At 43.7% G+C, this 20,023-nt stretch overlaps 1 protein-coding gene across 2 annotated transcripts in view; it reads right to left on the bottom strand.

The window, feature by feature from the left end:
• plxna2 (plexin A2) overlaps positions 1-14,675 on the bottom strand; it is a 304,923-nt gene extending 290,248 nt beyond the window's left edge. The window contains exon 1 of one of the 2 annotated variants that reach the window (XM_045693250.1): positions 14,042-14,675. The gene's annotated coding sequence lies outside the window, so the exon portion shown is untranslated. Of the gene's footprint in view, positions 1-563; positions 984-14,041 lie in introns of those variants that run through there. The other variant, XM_045693251.1, reaches the window with a different exon arrangement.
• Positions 14,676-20,023: the final 5,348 nt, after the last annotated feature.

Below are 20,023 nucleotides of genomic sequence, written 5' to 3'. Positions count from 1 at the left end.
ACTACAGTTTACTATAGAGTTCTATAGTAAGTACTGTAGTATTCTATAATAAAATGTAGTATTTTTTTATGTGGGCATTTGCATAGTTATTTGTTCAATTCCAGCATTCACTCCAATTTCTTCATTTCCTGTAGTACTTTCATCATTAGGACTGGGGTCCGAACTGATAGTTATAGAAAGTCAAGTAAAAATCCAAACCGGTCCGTGAATGAATACCGGTATAGTTTTTTACGGTTTACCACCCATCCCTGGGTAATCTAACTTCCTCTTGTTCTAACACAGCTGCCTGATGCCAGTCTGTTACATCCCATCTGGAAGCTGCTGAAGGTTAATGGGGATTGGTTTGTCAATCACACCAGCTTGCTAACACCCTCACAAACATCACTAAATACCTCTATTCAGTCGGTTGCAATACAGAAGGGGACATTATATTGAAGAACGGAGCACATGATTGCAAACTTTACGCTAATAAGCCAACCCTGTCCCTCCTTCCTGTCCCTGGGTTCAGAGCAACCTATGGCTGGCAGCGTCAGGGTTGTGTAAAGAGAAAGTGATCTATTTACCTTGACGCAGTGTTACATGTAAAACCTGCCTCAGGCGTTGAAGCCAGACTGCATTTAGAGTATTTCACAACTGGAGCCATTCAAGCTGCTAGTCCTTTGTGCAGATAGAACAGATTAGCAGACACAGTCGCATACCGTGGTGGAAGAGCAAACAAAGAAACTGTATCCTTTATCAGTCCCTTCAACGGTTGTGGAGACGGGCTGCCGGGCTGCCACAGGATTGAAAGGCGTGGGGTTTGCTGTGTGGTGAAGAGGCATGCCTGTGTCTGTGTGGTGTGTGAGTGAGTGCGTGTGTGTGCTTTAAACCTATTCACACAGTGATTTACACACTGGCCAACCGACAGCCACTCCCCTTTAACTTGTGCAGTACAAAGTCTCTACACTGAGTGTACAAAACATTATGAACACCGGCTCTTTCTATGACATAGACTGACCAGGTGAATCCAGGTGGAAGCTATGATCCCTTATTGATGTCAATTCGATCAGAGTAGATGAAGGGGAGGAGACAGGTTAAAGAAGGATTTTTAAGCCTTGAGACAATTGAGACATGGATTGTATATCTGCGCCATTCAAATGGTGAATGGGCAACACAAAATATTTAAGTGCCTTTGAAAGGGGTATGGTAGTAGGTACCAGGTGCACTGTTTTGTGTCAAGAACTGCAACGCTGCTGGGTTTTTCACGCTCAACAGTTTCCCGTGTATATCAAGAAAGGTCCAGCACCCAAAGGACATCAAGCCAACTTGACACAACTGTGGGAAGAATTTGACTCAACGTGGGCCAGCATCCCTGTGGAACGCTTTCGGCTCCTTGTAGAGTCCATTCTCTGACGAATTGAGTCTGTTCTAAAGGCAAAACGAGGGGGGGTGCAACTCAACATTAGGAAGATGTTCCTTAATGTTTTGTATACTCAGTGTATTTAACAGAGGAGAACCAACACAGCGGTTTGGTTGCCAAATGACAGCCAACAGAAGAACGAATGCTGTCATCTGACAGCATCTTACAGCTACACAGACACGTCTGCTTCGACTGGCATCCCTCGACCTAACCCGCTCTTACTCACTTGTTCTCACTCCTGTACCCACGCAAACAGACAACAGAGATCAGAGGGAGGCAGCAGAAGGAGGGAGAAGAGAGCGAGGAGGAAGAGGAGAAAGAGGAGGAGAAAGAGGTGGAGGAGGAGGAGGACGAGGAGGAGAAAGAGGAGGCGGAGGAGGAGAAAGTAGAGGGGGGCTGAAGCTGTAAGCTGTTAATTGTCAGATTTGAGAAGACGGAGCATAATTGTGTGCGCAAAAGAACACAGAGAATGAATGCTTAATTCTCTTGATCAGCAATGACACTGTCAAGCATACTGCATTTTGCTTAATAGAACAAACCCTCATCAATGATACATGGAACAATAGCAACGCATGATTAATGAAAATAAAACATGAATCTTAGGACTTGAAAAACAGAAGATAGCAAACATTTACGTTCAATGTTGTGTTCATGTAAATTTGAATTATGATAATATCTCTAACGTAATTGGATGCAAATTAATCTCACCTATTCCCCTCTGTCAACACAATGTTTTAATGTTAAACAAATGGATAAATATAAAGCACTCTCATAAATGATCAGAGGTGGAAGTTTGTCTGCCTGTAGAGGCAGCGGCCAAAAAAGCATTAAAAATACAGTTCTTACAAGCTTCCCAAAGGTTTCAGTAATGAGATTTTTTTCTTCTGTCAAAACAGCAGCAGTACTTGGTCTCTCTCTTCTGGTGTATTAAACCAGACAGAGAACAAGAACAACCTGGCACACACCCCGTCCTCTGCAATGCTAGGGCCCGTATTCATAAAGCGTCTCAGAGTAGGAGAGCTGATTCAGGATCAGGTCCGCCCTGTTCTTTTCATTTGAATCTAAAAGGCAAAACTGATCCTAGACCAGCACTCCTACTCCGAGATGCTTTAAGAACCCGTCAAAGATCCCATCCCCTCACCTTCTGTGTAGGGCTTTTTTAATCTAAATTGCAATATTGACATGGGCAATATCCATATCGCAAGAGGCTACAATTCAAGTGTAATAAGGGTCCCCTGGGAAACTCTGACCAACACTTTGGTTCTTAACCTGTCACAACAACTTTTACTATACCTGTCTTTTTCACTAGTCATCATGCCAAACGATCCCAACCATAGAATCGGAATTTGAATGTAATGTCTATGATTCCAACAGTTCACCCAAGTGTAAAATCGCAGTCGCAATATTTGATTATTTGCCCATATCGTGCAGCCCTACTTCTGTGTGTCAGGCTTTAAATGGCATTAGGTCACAAATCCCAAACTGTTGCAGATTAAGACATGAAACATGAGCAGATAGATATTCATTCACGGCTTTCAAGTACAAACCTGCCCGTCCCCACTCCTTCTCCTCTCCCTCCCTCCCTACCGCCTTCTTTTTCTTCAGGCAGGCAGCTCTGCGCTTCAGAGCAGTCATATTTAATCAACATCTTCATGGACAACACAGAGGATCTCCTCTCCTCAGCCGCCAGTCTCGGCGCTGTCACACTACGCTCCACGCAGGATAATTGTCTTAGATCCCCTAATTCTACCCGCCATTCACCTTAAATGCTACAGAAAAGAAACACTGTTGCTTGACCCACATTGCTGTTGATCAGTGAATTACCCATGATGTCACCATTTGATTATTTTTTTTGCGCGGCGGTTGTAATTTAAGACCTAGGAGGCGCTTATGTTGGTAATAACTGTGTCTCTTTTCGCGCCTCGAACATGCAAGGCTGTCTGCACGGTGATGCGTCTGTCATGTCTCCCGGTTCACTGGTTGTGGCGCTTTTGTGGCAGTGCAGATGCTGCTTCATAGAGCTCATACAGACAGTTTCCCAGAGAGGAGGGAACGAGTGAAGGAGGTAAAAGGGGGAGTGGAAAAACCAAACTCAACTTCCAGCTGATGGATTCATCTTGATAAACGATCACGCTTGGAAAAACGGGAACAAATTGCTGCATTTTAAAAACGATAGTGTTTGTTTACTTTACTACCCAAATCACAATGGCTATTTGCTTGATATCATTTGATGCGTTGGCTGACAAGAACGGAGGAGAAAACAACATTCATTGTCGATTGTTCACCCTTCAATGCCTAACACATTTCCACACAGCTGGGGGTGAATTCCAAAACCTTGTCCTGAAAGGTCAGAGGCAGATTAAAATCAATAACAACAGCTGCTAGAACAACATAAAATCAAACATTCCTCTATACATTCAGCTATAAGTCAAGTCTACCATGTTCCCACACGCCTCAACCTACTCATAATATAATGTGACAACCCACTGGGCACAGACGTCAATTCAACGTCTATTCCACGTTGGTTCAACGTAGTTTCATTGAAATGGTGTGTGAACAACGTTGATTCAACCAGTGTGTGCCCAGTGGGAAGATGCCTTCTTAATAAAAAAAAAGCCCTTTTCATACAGTCTCTGGCTCCCACTGCCCTGCACATATACAGGTCACATGTGGGTCAGTCATGTATTTATGCATCAACATTCCGTAGCTAGTCGCCCCGAGGAAGACTGAATTCATTTCCCTTGGCCTGAGCACTCTGAGGCCTCCTGGGCCAAAATAAAGAGTCTGGAGGCAGACAGAGGTACAGATATATGAGGGAACAGGTCTTAGCCAAGTTCTTAACAACACATCCTTCAGACTGTTGTGGCATCACTCGGGCTCCCTAGTGGCACAGCGGTCCATGGCACTGCATCTCAGTGCAACAGGCATCACCACAGTCCCTGCTTCGAATCCAGGCCTTATCACATCTGGCTGTGATTGGGAGTCCCATTGGCGGCGCACAATTGGCCCAGTGTCGTCTGGGTTTGGCCGGGGTAGGCTGTCATTGTAAATAAGAATTTGTTCTTAACTGACTTGCCTAGTTAAATAAAGGTTAAATAAAAAAATTACCCAGTGTTGAAGGCTTAAGAATGGACCCTCCATATTTTTAAAGGAGGGTGTGCAATTGTCAGTGACTTGCCTGCCCTTATGTGATTGTCTGTCCAAAGCAGACTTTCACAGAAACCCGACATCACAGGGAGAAGGGTAGCCCAGATAGGATGGGTTTCAGGGTTTTCAGTTTGAAGTTTCGAGGTCTTTCATCACTGCTTTGGTTGGATTTGTTATGGTCAGCATAGTGGAAAGAAAGTGTTTATTTGGAAGTGAGAGAGAAAAGAGGGAAGTTTTTTTGGAAAGGGAGGTTTCTGGCTTGAGGTATTCTGTTCGCTATCTCTTCCCCGGAATTCATTTTGGAGCCTTATCTCCTCTGGTTCTCTGAGCTGAAGGCAGAGAATGTGTTAAGGCGTCTCCGGCGGGGAAGAGGAGCTATCCACACAGATAAGGCCAGGGCTGACTTGAAAATTGTAACAAAGCTGACAGACAGCTTGGATGCAGGTGGCTACATGTCACGGTGCTCCAGAGATCCAGCCTTCCAGCACAACAGGACCATGCCAGGGTAACACACTACAGAATACTCATCCCCATAACACTCCTCCTCCCTGGCTATTCTGATTAAGAATTGTGCAAAATAATAAGATAATGCAAATCAGTGGAGGCTGGTGAAGGGAGAACAGCTGATATGGCACTGATGCAAATGCATAAACTGTATGAATTGTAAGCTACATTTCCAAGAGAGGAAGAATAAAGCTTAAGTCAATGTAGTGTGCAGCAGCAAATTACACATGGCTTTTTGAACTGACTGAAAAAGAGCTAATGGAGAGCAGTAATACACTGCTGCTTCAGGTTGTAATTGGTCTGCTTGTAATTGGACAGCCGTCAGAACAGTGAAGAGTAGAGACAAAGCTGCTGTTGGCTTAGAACTCCTTTCTCACAGCACATGAGCAGACTAGACAAGCCAAAGCAATGCCGCTCGTTGCCGCCACTGTGTGTGGTAACCATGGCGACAGTGGCAGGGACAGGCTAGGGCGTCCGTCCACATCACCAGGGGGCGTTGTTTACCCTATTTGCCCACTGTGCCCAGTGCCCACTCTGGAGCCCGCCCCCCCCCCCCACACCACACGGGCACGTACTGGTTGTGTCCCAAATGGCACCTTATTCCCTATATAGTGCACTGCTTTTGTCCAGAACCTATAGAGCCTGGTCAAAAGTAATGCACTACATAGGGAATAGGGTGCCATTTGGGATGCAACCACTGTCGTCTGTGTGCTACTGACAGCTGCCCATTGGCATATGTACTGTGCCCCCTCCCTCCCTGACTGCCTCTCACCCACTCTCTCCCTTTTGTTGCTCACTTATTGTCAACTTCCAAACTAAACAAAAAAGCACATCCTCCCATGACACGAGCTAATTGATTATTGATGCTTCCAGGCCGAAACTGACTTACATTCAACCCGGACTGAAAGGGAAAACGCAGAGACAGAGACAATGCATTCAGTGCTTTCATGAAACTGAAAAAGTCAAAAGCATTTGAATGTAAAGCTCAAGGTCTTTTTCCCCCTTTTTCTCCCTTTGATTGGGCTGTTGTGCCGCCTTGGGAACAGTCTCTCGGCACAACAAATAGCGGTGGCATGAGGTGGAGGAACAGCCTGAGCTTTTTGTTCAAGAAACACAAACAACCCAAATGTCAATTTCAGCCCCTTCTTGAATAATCAAAGCAACCCTCATAGCAAATGAGGTAGTGTTTGGCTTGCTACTGGATCTGACAGACTGACAGACTGCCTGTGACTTACAGCCACTGTGAAGTTAACCACCAAACAAACAGGCAGACGTTATTCTGGAGGTCCTGGTTCCATGATTGCTGTTCTTATCTCCGGCATTGGGGTAACTTTGTTACAGCAGGTAAAATATAGCATGGCTTGTGACAGGAGGGATCAGATAAACATTGAGATTGGGTCTGGGCAGAGACAAGTGGAGATGGTGGTGAATGCCTAAAGAGCCTGGTCTGTGACTGAGGGAGAGAGAGAGAGGGGGACTGATGTATTGAGTGTGGCGGACAGATTGAGGCACTAAAGAATGGCAGGGGAGAGAGATCCTGTCCCATGCAAATGTATCATGAAGGCAATTCCATTAACATCTTAATAAAGGCTGCCCGGGCCCTGGAGAGAGAGCTGGGCTCCTGGGTCTGGATTGACTGCCATAGGCCCAGCAGCACCTCACACATTGGAGGCTCTAAGTCGCTGTGGCCACTGCAGCAACAAGGGAACATTTCTCCAATGTTACGCCAATGTCGCTTTGTGAGGGCGTTACGCTTCCCAAAGGACTGACTTAAATGCAAACGCTCTACTCTAACATGCTCCACTAAATTACCTTTTTTTCTTTTCTCCCCTACTTTCATTTACTGTCCATTTCTCCATCTGTTGGATTCAGTAGTTGGACAAAAGGCTTTGTTTCAGCAAGCTGGCAGGCCTTTGGGACTGGGAGAGGAGAGGTGAGGGCATAGTGGGGTTCAGGATTAGCCTCAATGCCGTCAATAGGCAGGGGATGCATGGTGAGGTTTGGGCCCAGACCTCACCATTCATTATGATCGAATTGGCTAAACTGATCCTAAATCAGTACTCCTATTTTAAGACTATTTGTGGACACATTCTCCTGGCAGAAAGAGGGAGAACATTAATGGTTGTTCCCCATTCGGCCCTCTGCAGAGACAGAGACTGGCTGGAGCCTTCTTCTCAACTGCTCTGTCTGAGTCCAACCCTCCTACCCTCCAACACATCAACCTCTAGGGCTCTTTTCTCCGTTCAGTTTTTCCAGGTTTCCGTTTTCCCGTTTTTTCAGGTTTTCTCTCTCAAAATACGAATCACTGATGCATTCTGTTCATGTCTTATGATAAACTTGGGCAAATTAATTCATTTTCAATAGATTTAGTTGATTCCATACTAAGTTCAATAAAAAAAATGTATTTTGTTGAATTCTGTTTTACTGTCTGAATTCCCGAGATTCCTTCCGCATTCTCGTTTTGCAGATATTATAAGGCCCTACAACTCCCACTGCAGTGCCACTGCCAGCAGCGTTCTGACAGACATGGGGAAACAATCTCTCTCAACACAATATCACACACACAGCAACTAAGAGGCAAAACCACCCACCTCGGACTCACGGACTGAAGCAGCACTTTCAGTCTTTGGAGTGCACTGGCAGCAGCACTTCTGCATTCTTATGATGCATTTGAGGTTCTGTGAATCTATTGGAAAAAAGCAACGCAGATCCGGAGTATTGATTTTCACCTCCTGTGCTATGTGCTGATCATACCAGATCCAGATGCTATTTACCAATGTAGAGGCGGTGGCAGGGACAGGCTAGGGCGTCCGTCCAACGCTTCAGTAAGTCACTACAAGGCTACACGGACTCAACCACTCAACATGATGGAAACGACCACAGCATGACTTTCAGGGTAGCTCTGGCTATAGCGACATAAAAAGGCACTTTTCAAATGCATTACAAGGTAAGGTCTTACAAGGTAAAGTTACATTTGTTGAGATTGTACAGTAAATGGCCTTCCTTGATCAAACATTCAAACCACCAGTGCGCATTACAAATGATTCGCTCTACCTTACATTAAGTTGTAACTTGGGTTGTACATACACCGACAAAAGAATAGCAAAAATGATCTTCATACTGAGTTGTGTATAATAGCTTAGTTCATTCTGTTCATATCTGTGACTAGGCTGATGGATGAGAAGAAACAGTGGAAACCTCCTCTCCCAAAGCAAGGCCGTGAAAAGCATCTGAACTCCCCCACGTTGACTCAACCCATCTGGAGCTGACTACTGTCATCCCTCCACTCCTAAGTCCTCTGGGATCAAGATGGCCAGCAGAAGCTTAGCTACACTACATGACCAAAAGTATGTGGACAACCACTCGTCGAACATCTCATTCCAAAATCATGGACATTAATATGGAGTTGCTTTGCAGCTATAACAGCCTCCACTCCTCTGGGAAGGCTTTCCACTAGACGTTGGAACACTGTCGCAGGGATTTGCTTCCATTCAGCCACAAGAGCATAAGTGACGTCGGGCACTGATGATGGGCGATTAGAACTGGCTCGCAGTTGGCGTTCCAACTCATCCCAAAGGTGTTTGATTGGTTGAGGTCAGGGCTCTGTGCAGGCCAGTCAAGTTCTTCCACACAGATCTCGACAAACCATTTCTGTACGGACCTCGCTTTGCGCACGGGGGCATTGTCATGCGGAAACAGGAAAGTGCCTTCCCCAAACTACTGTCACAGAGTTGGAAGCACAGAATCGTCTAGAAAGTCATTGTATGTCATTGTATGTTTTAGTGTTAAGTTTTCCCTTCAATGGAACTAACTCTTTCCTCTGGTCTAAAATCCAATGCCCCAGGGCAGTGATTGGGGACATTGCCCTGTGTAGGGTGCCGTCTTTCGGATGGGACGTTAAACGGGTGTCCTGACTCTCTGAGGTCATTAAAGATCCCATGTCACTTATAGTAAGAGTAGGGTTTTTAACCCCGGTGTCCTGGCTAAATTCCCAATCTGGCCCTCAAACCATCATGGTCACCTAATAATCCCCAGTTTCCAATTGGCTCATTCATCCCCCTCCTCTCACCCGGGAACTATTCCCCAGGTCGTTGCTGCAAATGAGAACGTGTTCTCAGTCAATTTACTTGGTAAAATAACGGATAAATAAATAAAAAAGGGGCCTAGCCCAAATCATGAAAAGTAGGCCCCAGACCATTATTCCTCCTCCACCAAACTTTACAGTTGGCACTATGCATTGGGGTAGGTAGCGTTCTCCTGGCATCCGCCAAACCCAGATTTGTCTGTCGGACTGCCAGATGGTGACACGTGATTCATCACTCCAGAAAATGAGTTTCCACTGCTCCAGATTCCAATGCCTGTGAGCTTTACTCCACTCCATGTGACGCTTGGCATTGCGCATGGTGAGCTTAGGCTTGTGTGCGGCTGCTCAGCCATGGAAACCCATTTAATGAATCTCCCGACACATTTTTATTGTGCTGACGTTGCTTCCTGAGGCAGTTTGGAACTAGTTGGTGAATGTTGCAACCGAGGACAGACGATTTTTACCCACTGCGCTTTAGCACTTGGCGGTCCCATTCTGTGAACTTGTGTGGCCTACCACTTCTCGGCTGAGCCATTGTTTCTCCAAGACGTTTCCACTTCACAATAACAGCACTTACAGTTGAATGGGGCAGCTCTAGCAAGGCATACATTTGACGAACTGACTTGTTGGAAAGGTGGCATCCTATGTCGGTGCCACATTGAAAGTCACTGAGTTCTTCAGTAAGGCCAGTCTACTGACAATGTTTGTCTATGGAGATTGCATGGCTGTGTGCTCGATTTTATACACCTGTCAGCAACGGGTGAGGCTGAAATAATGTACCTCTAAATAAGCTGTTGCTGAAGGTAATGCTTGAAGGAAGTGCATAGCTGGCAGATAATAAAACCCTGTTGTTTCCAAGCAGAGTTAGAGTTAGGGTTGGGAGGAACTGCAAGTCTGAAAGCTCAGGGAGCTGAGTGCTATGGCTGAGGAGCCAGTCTTGGAACAGCATGAGGAGAGAGGTACTTCTGCTTACCACCATACCGCAACCACTTTCCAACTAAACGTTCTGCCTGGCTACACCCCACTTGATCAATGTCACGGACAATTCAAATCTCTCTTATGTCAATCTTCACATGGATACACTCTCACTTTCTCTCTCACTCACACCCACGCACACCCACGTGCACACAGGCACATAACATGGCCGACTGAGTGGAGTGTGTGTGGGTCAGAGAGATAGAGATCTCTGTTGTGACAGCTGGACAGTTGAGAGGTTCAGATAAATATCCCGGCGAGGGGGAGACCAATTGCTTTAAAACAAACAAACAGGGTGAGTAGCCTACACTCCAGCAGAGACGATGTGGAGACCTATATCTGCAAGGAACGAGTCAGTGAACACTCAGCAGCCAGCCCGCAAGGCATTGAGATGTGTGTGTAGGCAAGTGTGTGTATGTGTTTGTGTGTGTGTGTGGGCGGGGGGAAGCCTAGCCTGCTCTATAATACCCAGCCTCTGAACGCGTTTGCACTGTTCACTCATTAAGAAATAGGTCAAGGATTCCGCCTGCATGCCTAGCAACTTGTCAAAAACTCTCAAGCTAAACAGGGGAGGGCGAGTCTGGCTGCCTGGGGGCGATGTGCGCTGCACGCTGGTTGCTGGTGACACAGCACGTACACAAAACACGGAGAAGACTGTCTTTGTATCTCGGTCACCACCCCTATCATACTCATTTAATAATAAAGTACAACGCACTAGAATGTGTATTAGGTTATGAAGTCTTGACTGCTGATGGCATCGGGGAAAGGCTTTGACCAGATCTTGCCCTGGACAGAAACCTGTCTGCTTGATGGGCGCAGACGTCTAAAGAGCAGAGCTGGGACAATAAACCGAAAATTACCGCCGCCGACTATACCGACCACTTATCATGGGAATTTCGCTGACATGATTCATTACGATAGGTAGCCTATACTAGAGAAATGTAAAGTTTGAAATAAAATAAATTGGCTAATATGGGTGATTGTTAATGGGACAATTTTAGCATTCTATCTAGTAGAAGTAGTTTAAAGGGTAATAAATAAAACTGTAGTTCAGATGAATGTTGTACATTTATCATTCAATTTATCGTTATCGTATTAATTCAGTTAATTTAACGCAATATGTATTTTTATCAATTTCGCCCAGCTCTACTAAAGCGTCATCGTCGGGGTCGACAGGGGACGCTCTTGAGCCGTAGTGTCATCCTGACGAAGAGTCCCATCATCACGAGGAAGGAGACTTGTGGAAGGGGGTCCAGGGTTTACATTATCATCCAGCCCTACCCTTCATACAGTACGGGACGCTGCCTCAGTGGTCGGGAGCTTTTGAATAGGAAGAAGAAAATGACTACCAGTCATGTAAACGGAGCACTGTACTTAATCAACACAGCGTTCGTACTCAATGTCTGTACTAGTACACCAGCCAGCCCAACATAATACCAAATCAGTCCGTCCATTCGCTAAAATACCCAGGAGCCGCAGAATGCTTTCAGGGGGTCTAATGAGATGCATCATTTACCCTTCCTCAAATAAAGCTGTTGAAAGTTGAAAGAGGCGAACAACTCATCCTGAAGCACATAAGACCTCCCGATTACCCCGCAGGAAATGGTCATGTACTAAACTGACTGGCATAAGCAAATCAATAGGACTGAGATCAGCACTGTCACATAAATCCTTCCTGTCCTGACCAGCTTAATACAATCCAATCAAAATGCTGGAACACACGCTGAGAGAAAGGAGAAAGGGGAACGGGGCGATGGAGAGTGCTCATTTCGGCTCCAGCCAGCCAGTTTGATGTGAAAGCATATTCTCTGAGCTTTCTTTGTGTAGTTAACCTTATTGATTAAAGTGTGTGATGTTGAGGTTCTCAACAGCTCTGCTTGTCCACTCCTGCCTCTCTTCAAAGAGATTGCTTGAAAGTGCTACATTGAGCAGAATGGAAATGTAATTTACTGTGCTTCTTGTGTAGGTGGATTTTTAGAGTTCGTGTACAGTTGTGTAGCGAAAAGGGGATCAAGTCTGACTAAACGTGTGTCTTGAGAAAATAATATAGTTTTACGGTGAGTGTCCAACTGCCCAAACATACCGGTAATGTTATAACCACTCCAAACTATCAGTGCCTGTGTTTTTTTTTCTCTTCAGATTGGAGTTAATTGGGTGAGTATAATCAGTGTGTGATAATCAGAGCAAGGCTGTGTGTAGTGGTTTGTTCGTCCAAGGCTGCAATTTCCATCCTGGTCGCCGTTTCTGGGGTCAAACGGATGTTATACTTTGAGAAGAATATTACAATAATGTCACGCTTTAGATATACAAAACCTGATTTTACCAAGAAGAAACTAGGCTTGATTGCATGGTCACAACGATTAATATGCTCTCCGTCAATTATGGGCAGATGCAAGTTATTCTCATGCAAATGTAAGGCCATTTTCTACTTAAGACAACATTTATTTTCCTTTAGAGTCACCCTTAGGAGCGCTTCCCGGGTGCGTGTGTGTGTGTGTGTGTGTGTGTGTGTGTGTGTGTGTGTGTGTGTGTGTGTGTGTGTGTGTGTGTGTGTGTGTGTGTGTGTGTGATGGAAATGTAAGATTTGTGGGTGCATCTGCTGTTCCAGAGCTTCGACAGATGAAAAGTCTACAGTTGAGCAGGAATTCTAAATTATAGCCAGTTGGCAACAATGCATCTGAATTTAGCTGCTTTCAAGGCTTGGGGGTTAACGGCGGCTGTTATTCTGTCTTGCGGCATATACCACATTGTAATAGGAACGATAATAGGAATAGGAACCTAGCGTAAATCAAAAGCGTTATATAAAATTAGAAGAAGTATGAGGGATGGATGAGAGAGTAATCACTGTTGGAGAGTACATTTAACTGTTATTTCAACCCCCTCACCTGGGTAAGACCTGGGTAACACAGTGAAGAACAGAAATGAGTTACATGCTGCAAAATAATCACATTTGTTCTCACATGTTGGATTGTAGATTATTACGAGGTAGAAGACTTCAAGCGCGCACTACATCAAGCCTAATCTAAATCCACTGTAATGGGAATGGTTCTCTTCGCCCTACTCTTACCCCTAATATCGGGTTCACAGTCAAGGTCAGCATGGAGAGCTGATGCTAGGCTATCTGTCTGTTGATTACAAATATTGGAAGTAATTGAAAACTACTTCGGGATGATAGGCCGATAAAAATAACTCATCCCGATGACTAAATGATGAAATACCGCAGCTTAATAAAGGTCTTATAATATCCAACCAGAACAATGCAATAGGAATAGCCGATGATAATATCAATATATCAAACTCAATCAAATTAGTTTTATGAGCTGATGACAGCTGCATTCTGATTAAAAGTTGATCGTGAGGTCATAGAATAGGTGGTAATTAAAACTCAACACCTGACTGAATGGTGCTGCGTAATTACGGGTTTACGCACGAGGCAATGAGTCTATAGCCTATGCGTAAATTTGTCAAAAAATTCATTGAAAAGTAACTGGTAGGTTACCATTGGAATAATAACTACACTGAAATTCCTTGCATGTTTGGGGTGGGCATTTTTTCTCGCACCAAATTTTACCTTACCTATAGCCATAAAATGTAAATAGCCTTATTAACCTAATTTTCAACTAAATTCTCAACTACCACAAGAAGGGATATAAGGCTGGTTATTAGGCTACTTGTATATAGCTTAATATCCCACAAGTACCCTAATAAGCAGCCCCAAACCCCTTTTTGTGGTAGCTGAGAATTGAGCTGAGAATTCTCAGATATTCTTGTGGCGGACTAGAGTAGCTACTGTTAGTTATTAAGCAGAACAGTGTTAATTATGGCAAATGCACAAAATTGTGGTGTAGCCATCACCAGCTAACACATAGACATTTCAAACCAAACCGACACATTTTTTAAATTATAAACATAGGCTAATCGTTTTCACTCACCTTTCGGTTTCAATGGAAGCTCCTGGTGCTGTTTTTATTCTGATCACACAACCAGTAATGAATGGTCTTCTCTTCCTTTAGGTGATGGAGTATTGTCGCTACTTACATCCACGGGAAATGCTCCGAGTAGGCTACTACGATAAAGTCTACAACGGCGTTCCTCAATGATGCTCAATCAATTTAGAGATTTTAGCCTAGTTCCATTCACCCCCAATCCCTAGAAAATTTCGGATTGCCAATGTCGCCTCATTCATAGCCTAAAGATCCCCAAAAGCCGATGCAAGGTCTCACCGGGCTGATATTAGCTACGAACACAATAATTAATTTATGATGAACATTCAGTGCGCGCAACTTCGTTTGACAGTCTGTTTTTTTTCTCCAAATGGTCGATTACAACAGAATGCCTATATGATACGGCGAATTCCTTTAGTTCACAGGATAATGTCCTCTACTATGACAGCCGCTGTAGCCTGGCTTGTCATCGTCCGGTAGGCTTTCTTCGGTTTGGGTAGCAACCTTGCCGCACAAATTTACACAGGCACTCTCGCTTTCTCATAGGGCTGTGCTAGACTGGCATGAAAAACTGTGGCGCTTACCGAACCCGGGAAGCATACAGTACAGTCCCATATGCACACCACAGCGTTTAAACCCAGCCCCCCCTGTACACTTCGGCAACACGGGCTCATTTGCATGTTGCATGTGTTAACTGTTTCAGCGTGGTGCCTCCGAATGGCTTGGCCATATGTTCTGCTCAGTGTAATGTGCGACAATCAAATCAGCCTCCAGTGAATGTAAAAAGATAAGATAGATAACACAATAACGCCATTATCTTTTAGGATAAATTATTTCCCTTTCCTCTGATTTGATCTCCTGTATAGGCTATGGAAAATTGGATTGATTGCCAAGTAATAAGAATGCACAATAAAATGTCTTTCATTTTCAGAAGTATTTTATAATAATTTATTTCTGATTTTTCAGTTACATTGGTCTAGCCTACCTTCATTGAACACGTTTTGAAGCTACATTTGATGTATTGAAACATAGTGAGTTGTATAAAACATAATTTATATTTTTAATATAATCTAAAAATATATATATATTATTAATATCAACGAAAATAATCCAAACACATAATACATCTGGCCAGTTCTAGTGCGCATTGTGACCTGAGAAGTGTCATCAATGAAGGCTACTTTCAGGGGAGATGCTGGTGCCAATTCTGTTAGAGTACTGCCACCTATGGGCGTAACTACGGGGCTACTACCTAGTAATAAACGACTTTCTACAATACTGTAGGTTTAATACATTCTCACAGATCTTCAAAAGCAGAAAAACATTATTGTCTCAGATATAAGCTACGCAGTTTGGAGAATGAATCAACCGTTTTATGAAAGAGAATAGGCCTATTTTGAAATGGTGTGATTGTAGGCCCAATTATGAATAGGCTACCTATCATTTTACACAATTATTTTTCTTCATTCTTGTAAAGTATCTCAGACAGACAGACAGACAGACAGACAGACAGACAGACAGACAGACAGACAGACAGACAGACAGACAGACAGACAGACAGACAGACAGACAGACAGACAGACAGACAGACAGACGAGACAAGCAATCTTTAGACCACTATTGGTCCTTGTAATGTTATTTCCAGGTGGGTAGACACAACTGTGTGCAGTCAAATTATATTCACAGTAACCAATCAATCAGATTTACTTATAAAGCCCTTCTTACATCAGCTGATGTCACAAAGTGCTGTACAGAAACCCAGCCTAAAACCCCAAACAACAACCAATGCAGGTGTAGAAGCACGGTGGCTAGGAATAACTCCCTAGAAAGGCCGGAACCTAGGAAGAAACCTAGAGAGGAACCAGGCTATGAGGGGTGGCCAGTCCTCTTTTGGCTGTGCCGGGTGGAGATTATAACAGAACATGGCCAAGATGTACAGATGTTCATAGATGACCAGCAGGGTCAAATAATAATAATCACAGTGGTTGTAGAGGGTGCAACAGGTCAGCACCTCAGGAGTAAATGTCAGTTGGCTTTTCATAGCTGGTCATTCAGAGTATCTCTACCGCTCCTGCTGTCTCTAGAGAGTTGAAAACAGCAGGTCTGGGACAAGGTAGCACATCCGGTGAACAGGTCAGGGTCCCATAGCCGCAGGCAGAACAGTTGAAACTGTAGCAGCAGCATGACCAGGTGGACTGGGGACAGCAAGGAGTCATCAGGCCAGGTAGTCCTGAGGCATGGTCCTAGGGCTCAGGTCCTCCAAGAGAGAGAGAGAGAGAGAGAGAGAGAGAGAGAGAGAGAGAGAGAGAGAGAGAGAGAGTCAGAGAGAGATAGAATTAGAGCCAGCATACTTAAATTCACACAGGACACAGGATAAGACAGGAGAAATACTCCAGATATAACAGACTGACCCTAGCCTCCCCGACACATAAACTATTGCAGCATAAATACTGGAGACTGAGACAGGAGGGGTCGGGAGACACTGTGGCCCCATCCGACAATACCCCCGGACAGGGCCAAACAGGCAGGACATAACCCCACCCACTTTGCCAAAACACAGCCCCCACACCACTAGAGGGATATCTTCAACCACCAACTTACTATCCTGAGACAAGGCCGAGTAACCCTCCTTTGAGTGCCAGCCATTAGAGCACTCAACAGTGCCATTGATTGGCTCTGAGATGCATGCTCTCTCTGCGTCTGAGATAATGATCCGGTATAATTTTCACATCCCTCCTATTCCCCATGCTCCCAGGAGGCGACAGAACAATGTTGTTTAAGTAATGAGAAGTACGCTTAGAACCTGCCTCTGCAAGAAATTTTATGCTGCTCTTTCTCTCCATTTTCTTACAAATCCTATTCCATTTTTTTCCCTGGAACTGAAAGTGTTCAGGAATCCGGACCCCATTATTAAGCAGCCATTTTGTTGCGCTGCATTAATGCCAATGAATTCCCCCTCTCTCAATCCCTCTGTCGTTTTAGCGACCAGGAAGGTCCAACACATCCTTGTCGTTCACATTTACATTATTCATTATTCATTATTCATGTAATCATTTGATCTGATTACATTACGTATAATCAGATCAAATGTTACCATTTTTCGTACAATTGTTTTTCAAACAATACTTAACACATATACAAACGACAGCATACACATGCACACAAACATCAACGACGTCACACCGCCCAGACCGCCCAGACCCACCTGCTCACATCCCTCCAGCACCTGCATAACTCTCTGGCACATAGCCTCAAACTGTACCATTTTGTTTCTCTCAGTTGCCCACACACTTTCAACATTCAGATAATAAAGCACTTGACCTTTCCATTGTGTTAACAATGGATGGAGGATTGGTCGATTACCTTAATTTAAAGTATACGTTTTTTCAAGATTGACGAGAAAAGTATTGTTCAACCCATTGGATATCTCACTGCACCCTCACTGCACCCCCTTCTTTAAATCAGCCTGGTCTCATAGACTCGATGTAAAATAGTAAAGATAAATACGGGACACTCAAATTAATATGATATGTTACATTTGGTATGGTTACATAAGACCAGGGGCGCAACTTCCACTGGGGATGGGGGGACATGTGCCCCCACCCCCCCCCCCAAATTATGACATTTTATTTTTGTCTCCCCCCAGTTTTATCATTGGAATGTGATACAAAATGAGGCAACAGAGTGTTTTATGACAATGCGGACACCCCCGAGCGGTCAGGTAGACTGTTTGGAGTGTTTATCCGACAGGATGAAAAATAATATTTATATATTATGTCCCCCCCACTTCTAAAACCAAAGTTGTGCCCCTGCATAAGAGAGATGATTACTTAACCTGTTGGGGGTAGGGGGCAGTATTGACACGGCCGGATAAAAAACATACCCGATTTAATCTGGTTACTACTCCTGCCCAGTAACTAGAATAGGCATATAATTATTGGCTTTGGATAGAAAACACCCTAAAGTTTCTAAAACTGTTTGAATGGTGTCTGTGAGTATAACAGAACTCATATGGCAGGCAAAAACCTGAGAAGATTCCATACAGGAAGTGGCCTGTCTGACAAGTTGTTGTTCATCTTGGCTCTTTTTATTGAAGACTGAGGATCTTTGCTGTAACGTGACACTTCCTACGGCTCCCATAGGCTCTCAGAGCCCGGGAAAAAGCTGAATGATATCGAGGCAGCCCCAGGCTGAAACACATTTACACTTTTGGCAAGTGGCCGATCAGAGGACAATGGGCTTAGGCGCGTGCACGAGTCGACCCCGTGCTTTATTTTCTTTCCTCTTTTTACCTAAACGCAGATTCCCGGTCGGAATATTATCGCTTTTTTACGAGGAAAATGGCATAAAAATTGATTTTAAACAGCGGTTGACATGCTTCGAAGTACGGTAATGGGATATTTAGAATTTTTTCGTCACGAAATGCGCCATGCTCGTCACCCTTCTTTACCCTTTCGGATAGTGTCTTGAACGCACGAACAAAACGCCGCTGTTTGGATATAACAATGGATTATTTGGGACCAAACCAACATTTGTTATTGAAGTAGAAGTCCTGGGAGTGCATTCTGATGAAGAACACCAAAGGTAATAACATTTTTCTAATAGTAAATCTGACTTTGGTGAGTGCTAAACTTGCTGGGTGTCTAAATAGCTAGCCCTGTGATGCCGGGCTATCTACTTAGAATATTGCAAAATGTGCTTTCACCGAAAAGCTATTTTAAAATCATACATATCGAGTGCATAGAGGAGTTCTTTATCTATAATTCTTAAAATAATTGTTATGCTTTTTGTGAACGTAATTTAGTAAATTGTTAGTAAATTTGCCGGAAGTTTATGCTAGTTCTGAACGTCACATGCTTTTTGTGAACGTTTATCGTGAGTAATTTAGTACATTTTTTGTAAATTCACCGGAAGTTTGCGGGGGTATGCTAGTTCTGAACGTCACATGCTAATGTAAAAAGCTGGTTTTTGATATAAATATGAACTTGATTGAACAAAACATGCATGTATTGTATAACATAATGTCCTAGGTGTGTCATCTGATGAAGATCATCAAAGGTTAGTGCTGCATTTAGCTGTCTTCTGGGTTTTTGTGACATTATATGCTAGCTTGAAAAATGGGTGTCTGATTATTTCTGGCTTGGTACTCTGCTGACATAATCTAATGTTTTGCTTTCGTTGTAAAGCCTTTTTGAAATCGGACAGTGTGGTTAGATTAACGAGAGTCTTGTCTTTAAAATGCTGTAAAATAGTCATATGTTTAAGAAATTGAAAAAAATAGCATTTCTAAGGTATTTGAATAACGCGCCACAGGATTCCACTGGCTGTTACGTAGGTGGGACGATTTCGTCCCGCCGGCCCTAGAGAAGTTAAGGAAAACTAAAGTAGGGTGGTTGGTCGGGGTGGATGGATAGGCATATAATGCAAACGTCTAGCAACTCAGAGGTTGCGAGATTGAATCTCATCATGGACAACTTAAGCATTTTAGAGGCTTTACAACTACTTACTACTTTTTAACTATTTCACAACTACTTCGCATGTTAGCTAATCCTTCCCCTAACCCTAACCTTAACCCTTTTAGCTAACCTTTCCCCTAACCCTAAACGTAACCCTTCCCTTAAACCTAACCCTAACCTTAATCCTTTAACCTAACTCCTAAACTTAAACTTAACCCTAACATTAACACCTAACACTAAACCACTAGCCTAGCTAATGTTAGCCACTAAGCCATCTAGCTAGAATTTGTGACATATCATACATTTTGAAAATTCATAACATATTGCACTCTTTGCAAATTAGTAACATATAATACAAATTGTAATTCATAACATATCATACGAAATGGATATCAACAAATGAATACATACCATAAGAAATGTAGCATATACTAAATGGAGTGTTCCAGATTGACATACAAAATAATACGAAATATTCTGAGACCAGGTTGCTTGAAATATTCAGACATGTGAA

Source organism: Salmo salar, chromosome ssa13 (genome assembly GCF_905237065.1).
Source record: "Salmo salar chromosome ssa13, Ssal_v3.1, whole genome shotgun sequence".
NCBI lineage: Eukaryota > Metazoa > Chordata > Actinopteri > Salmoniformes > Salmonidae > Salmo > Salmo salar.
This window is presented reverse-complemented; position numbering and strand designations above follow the sequence as displayed.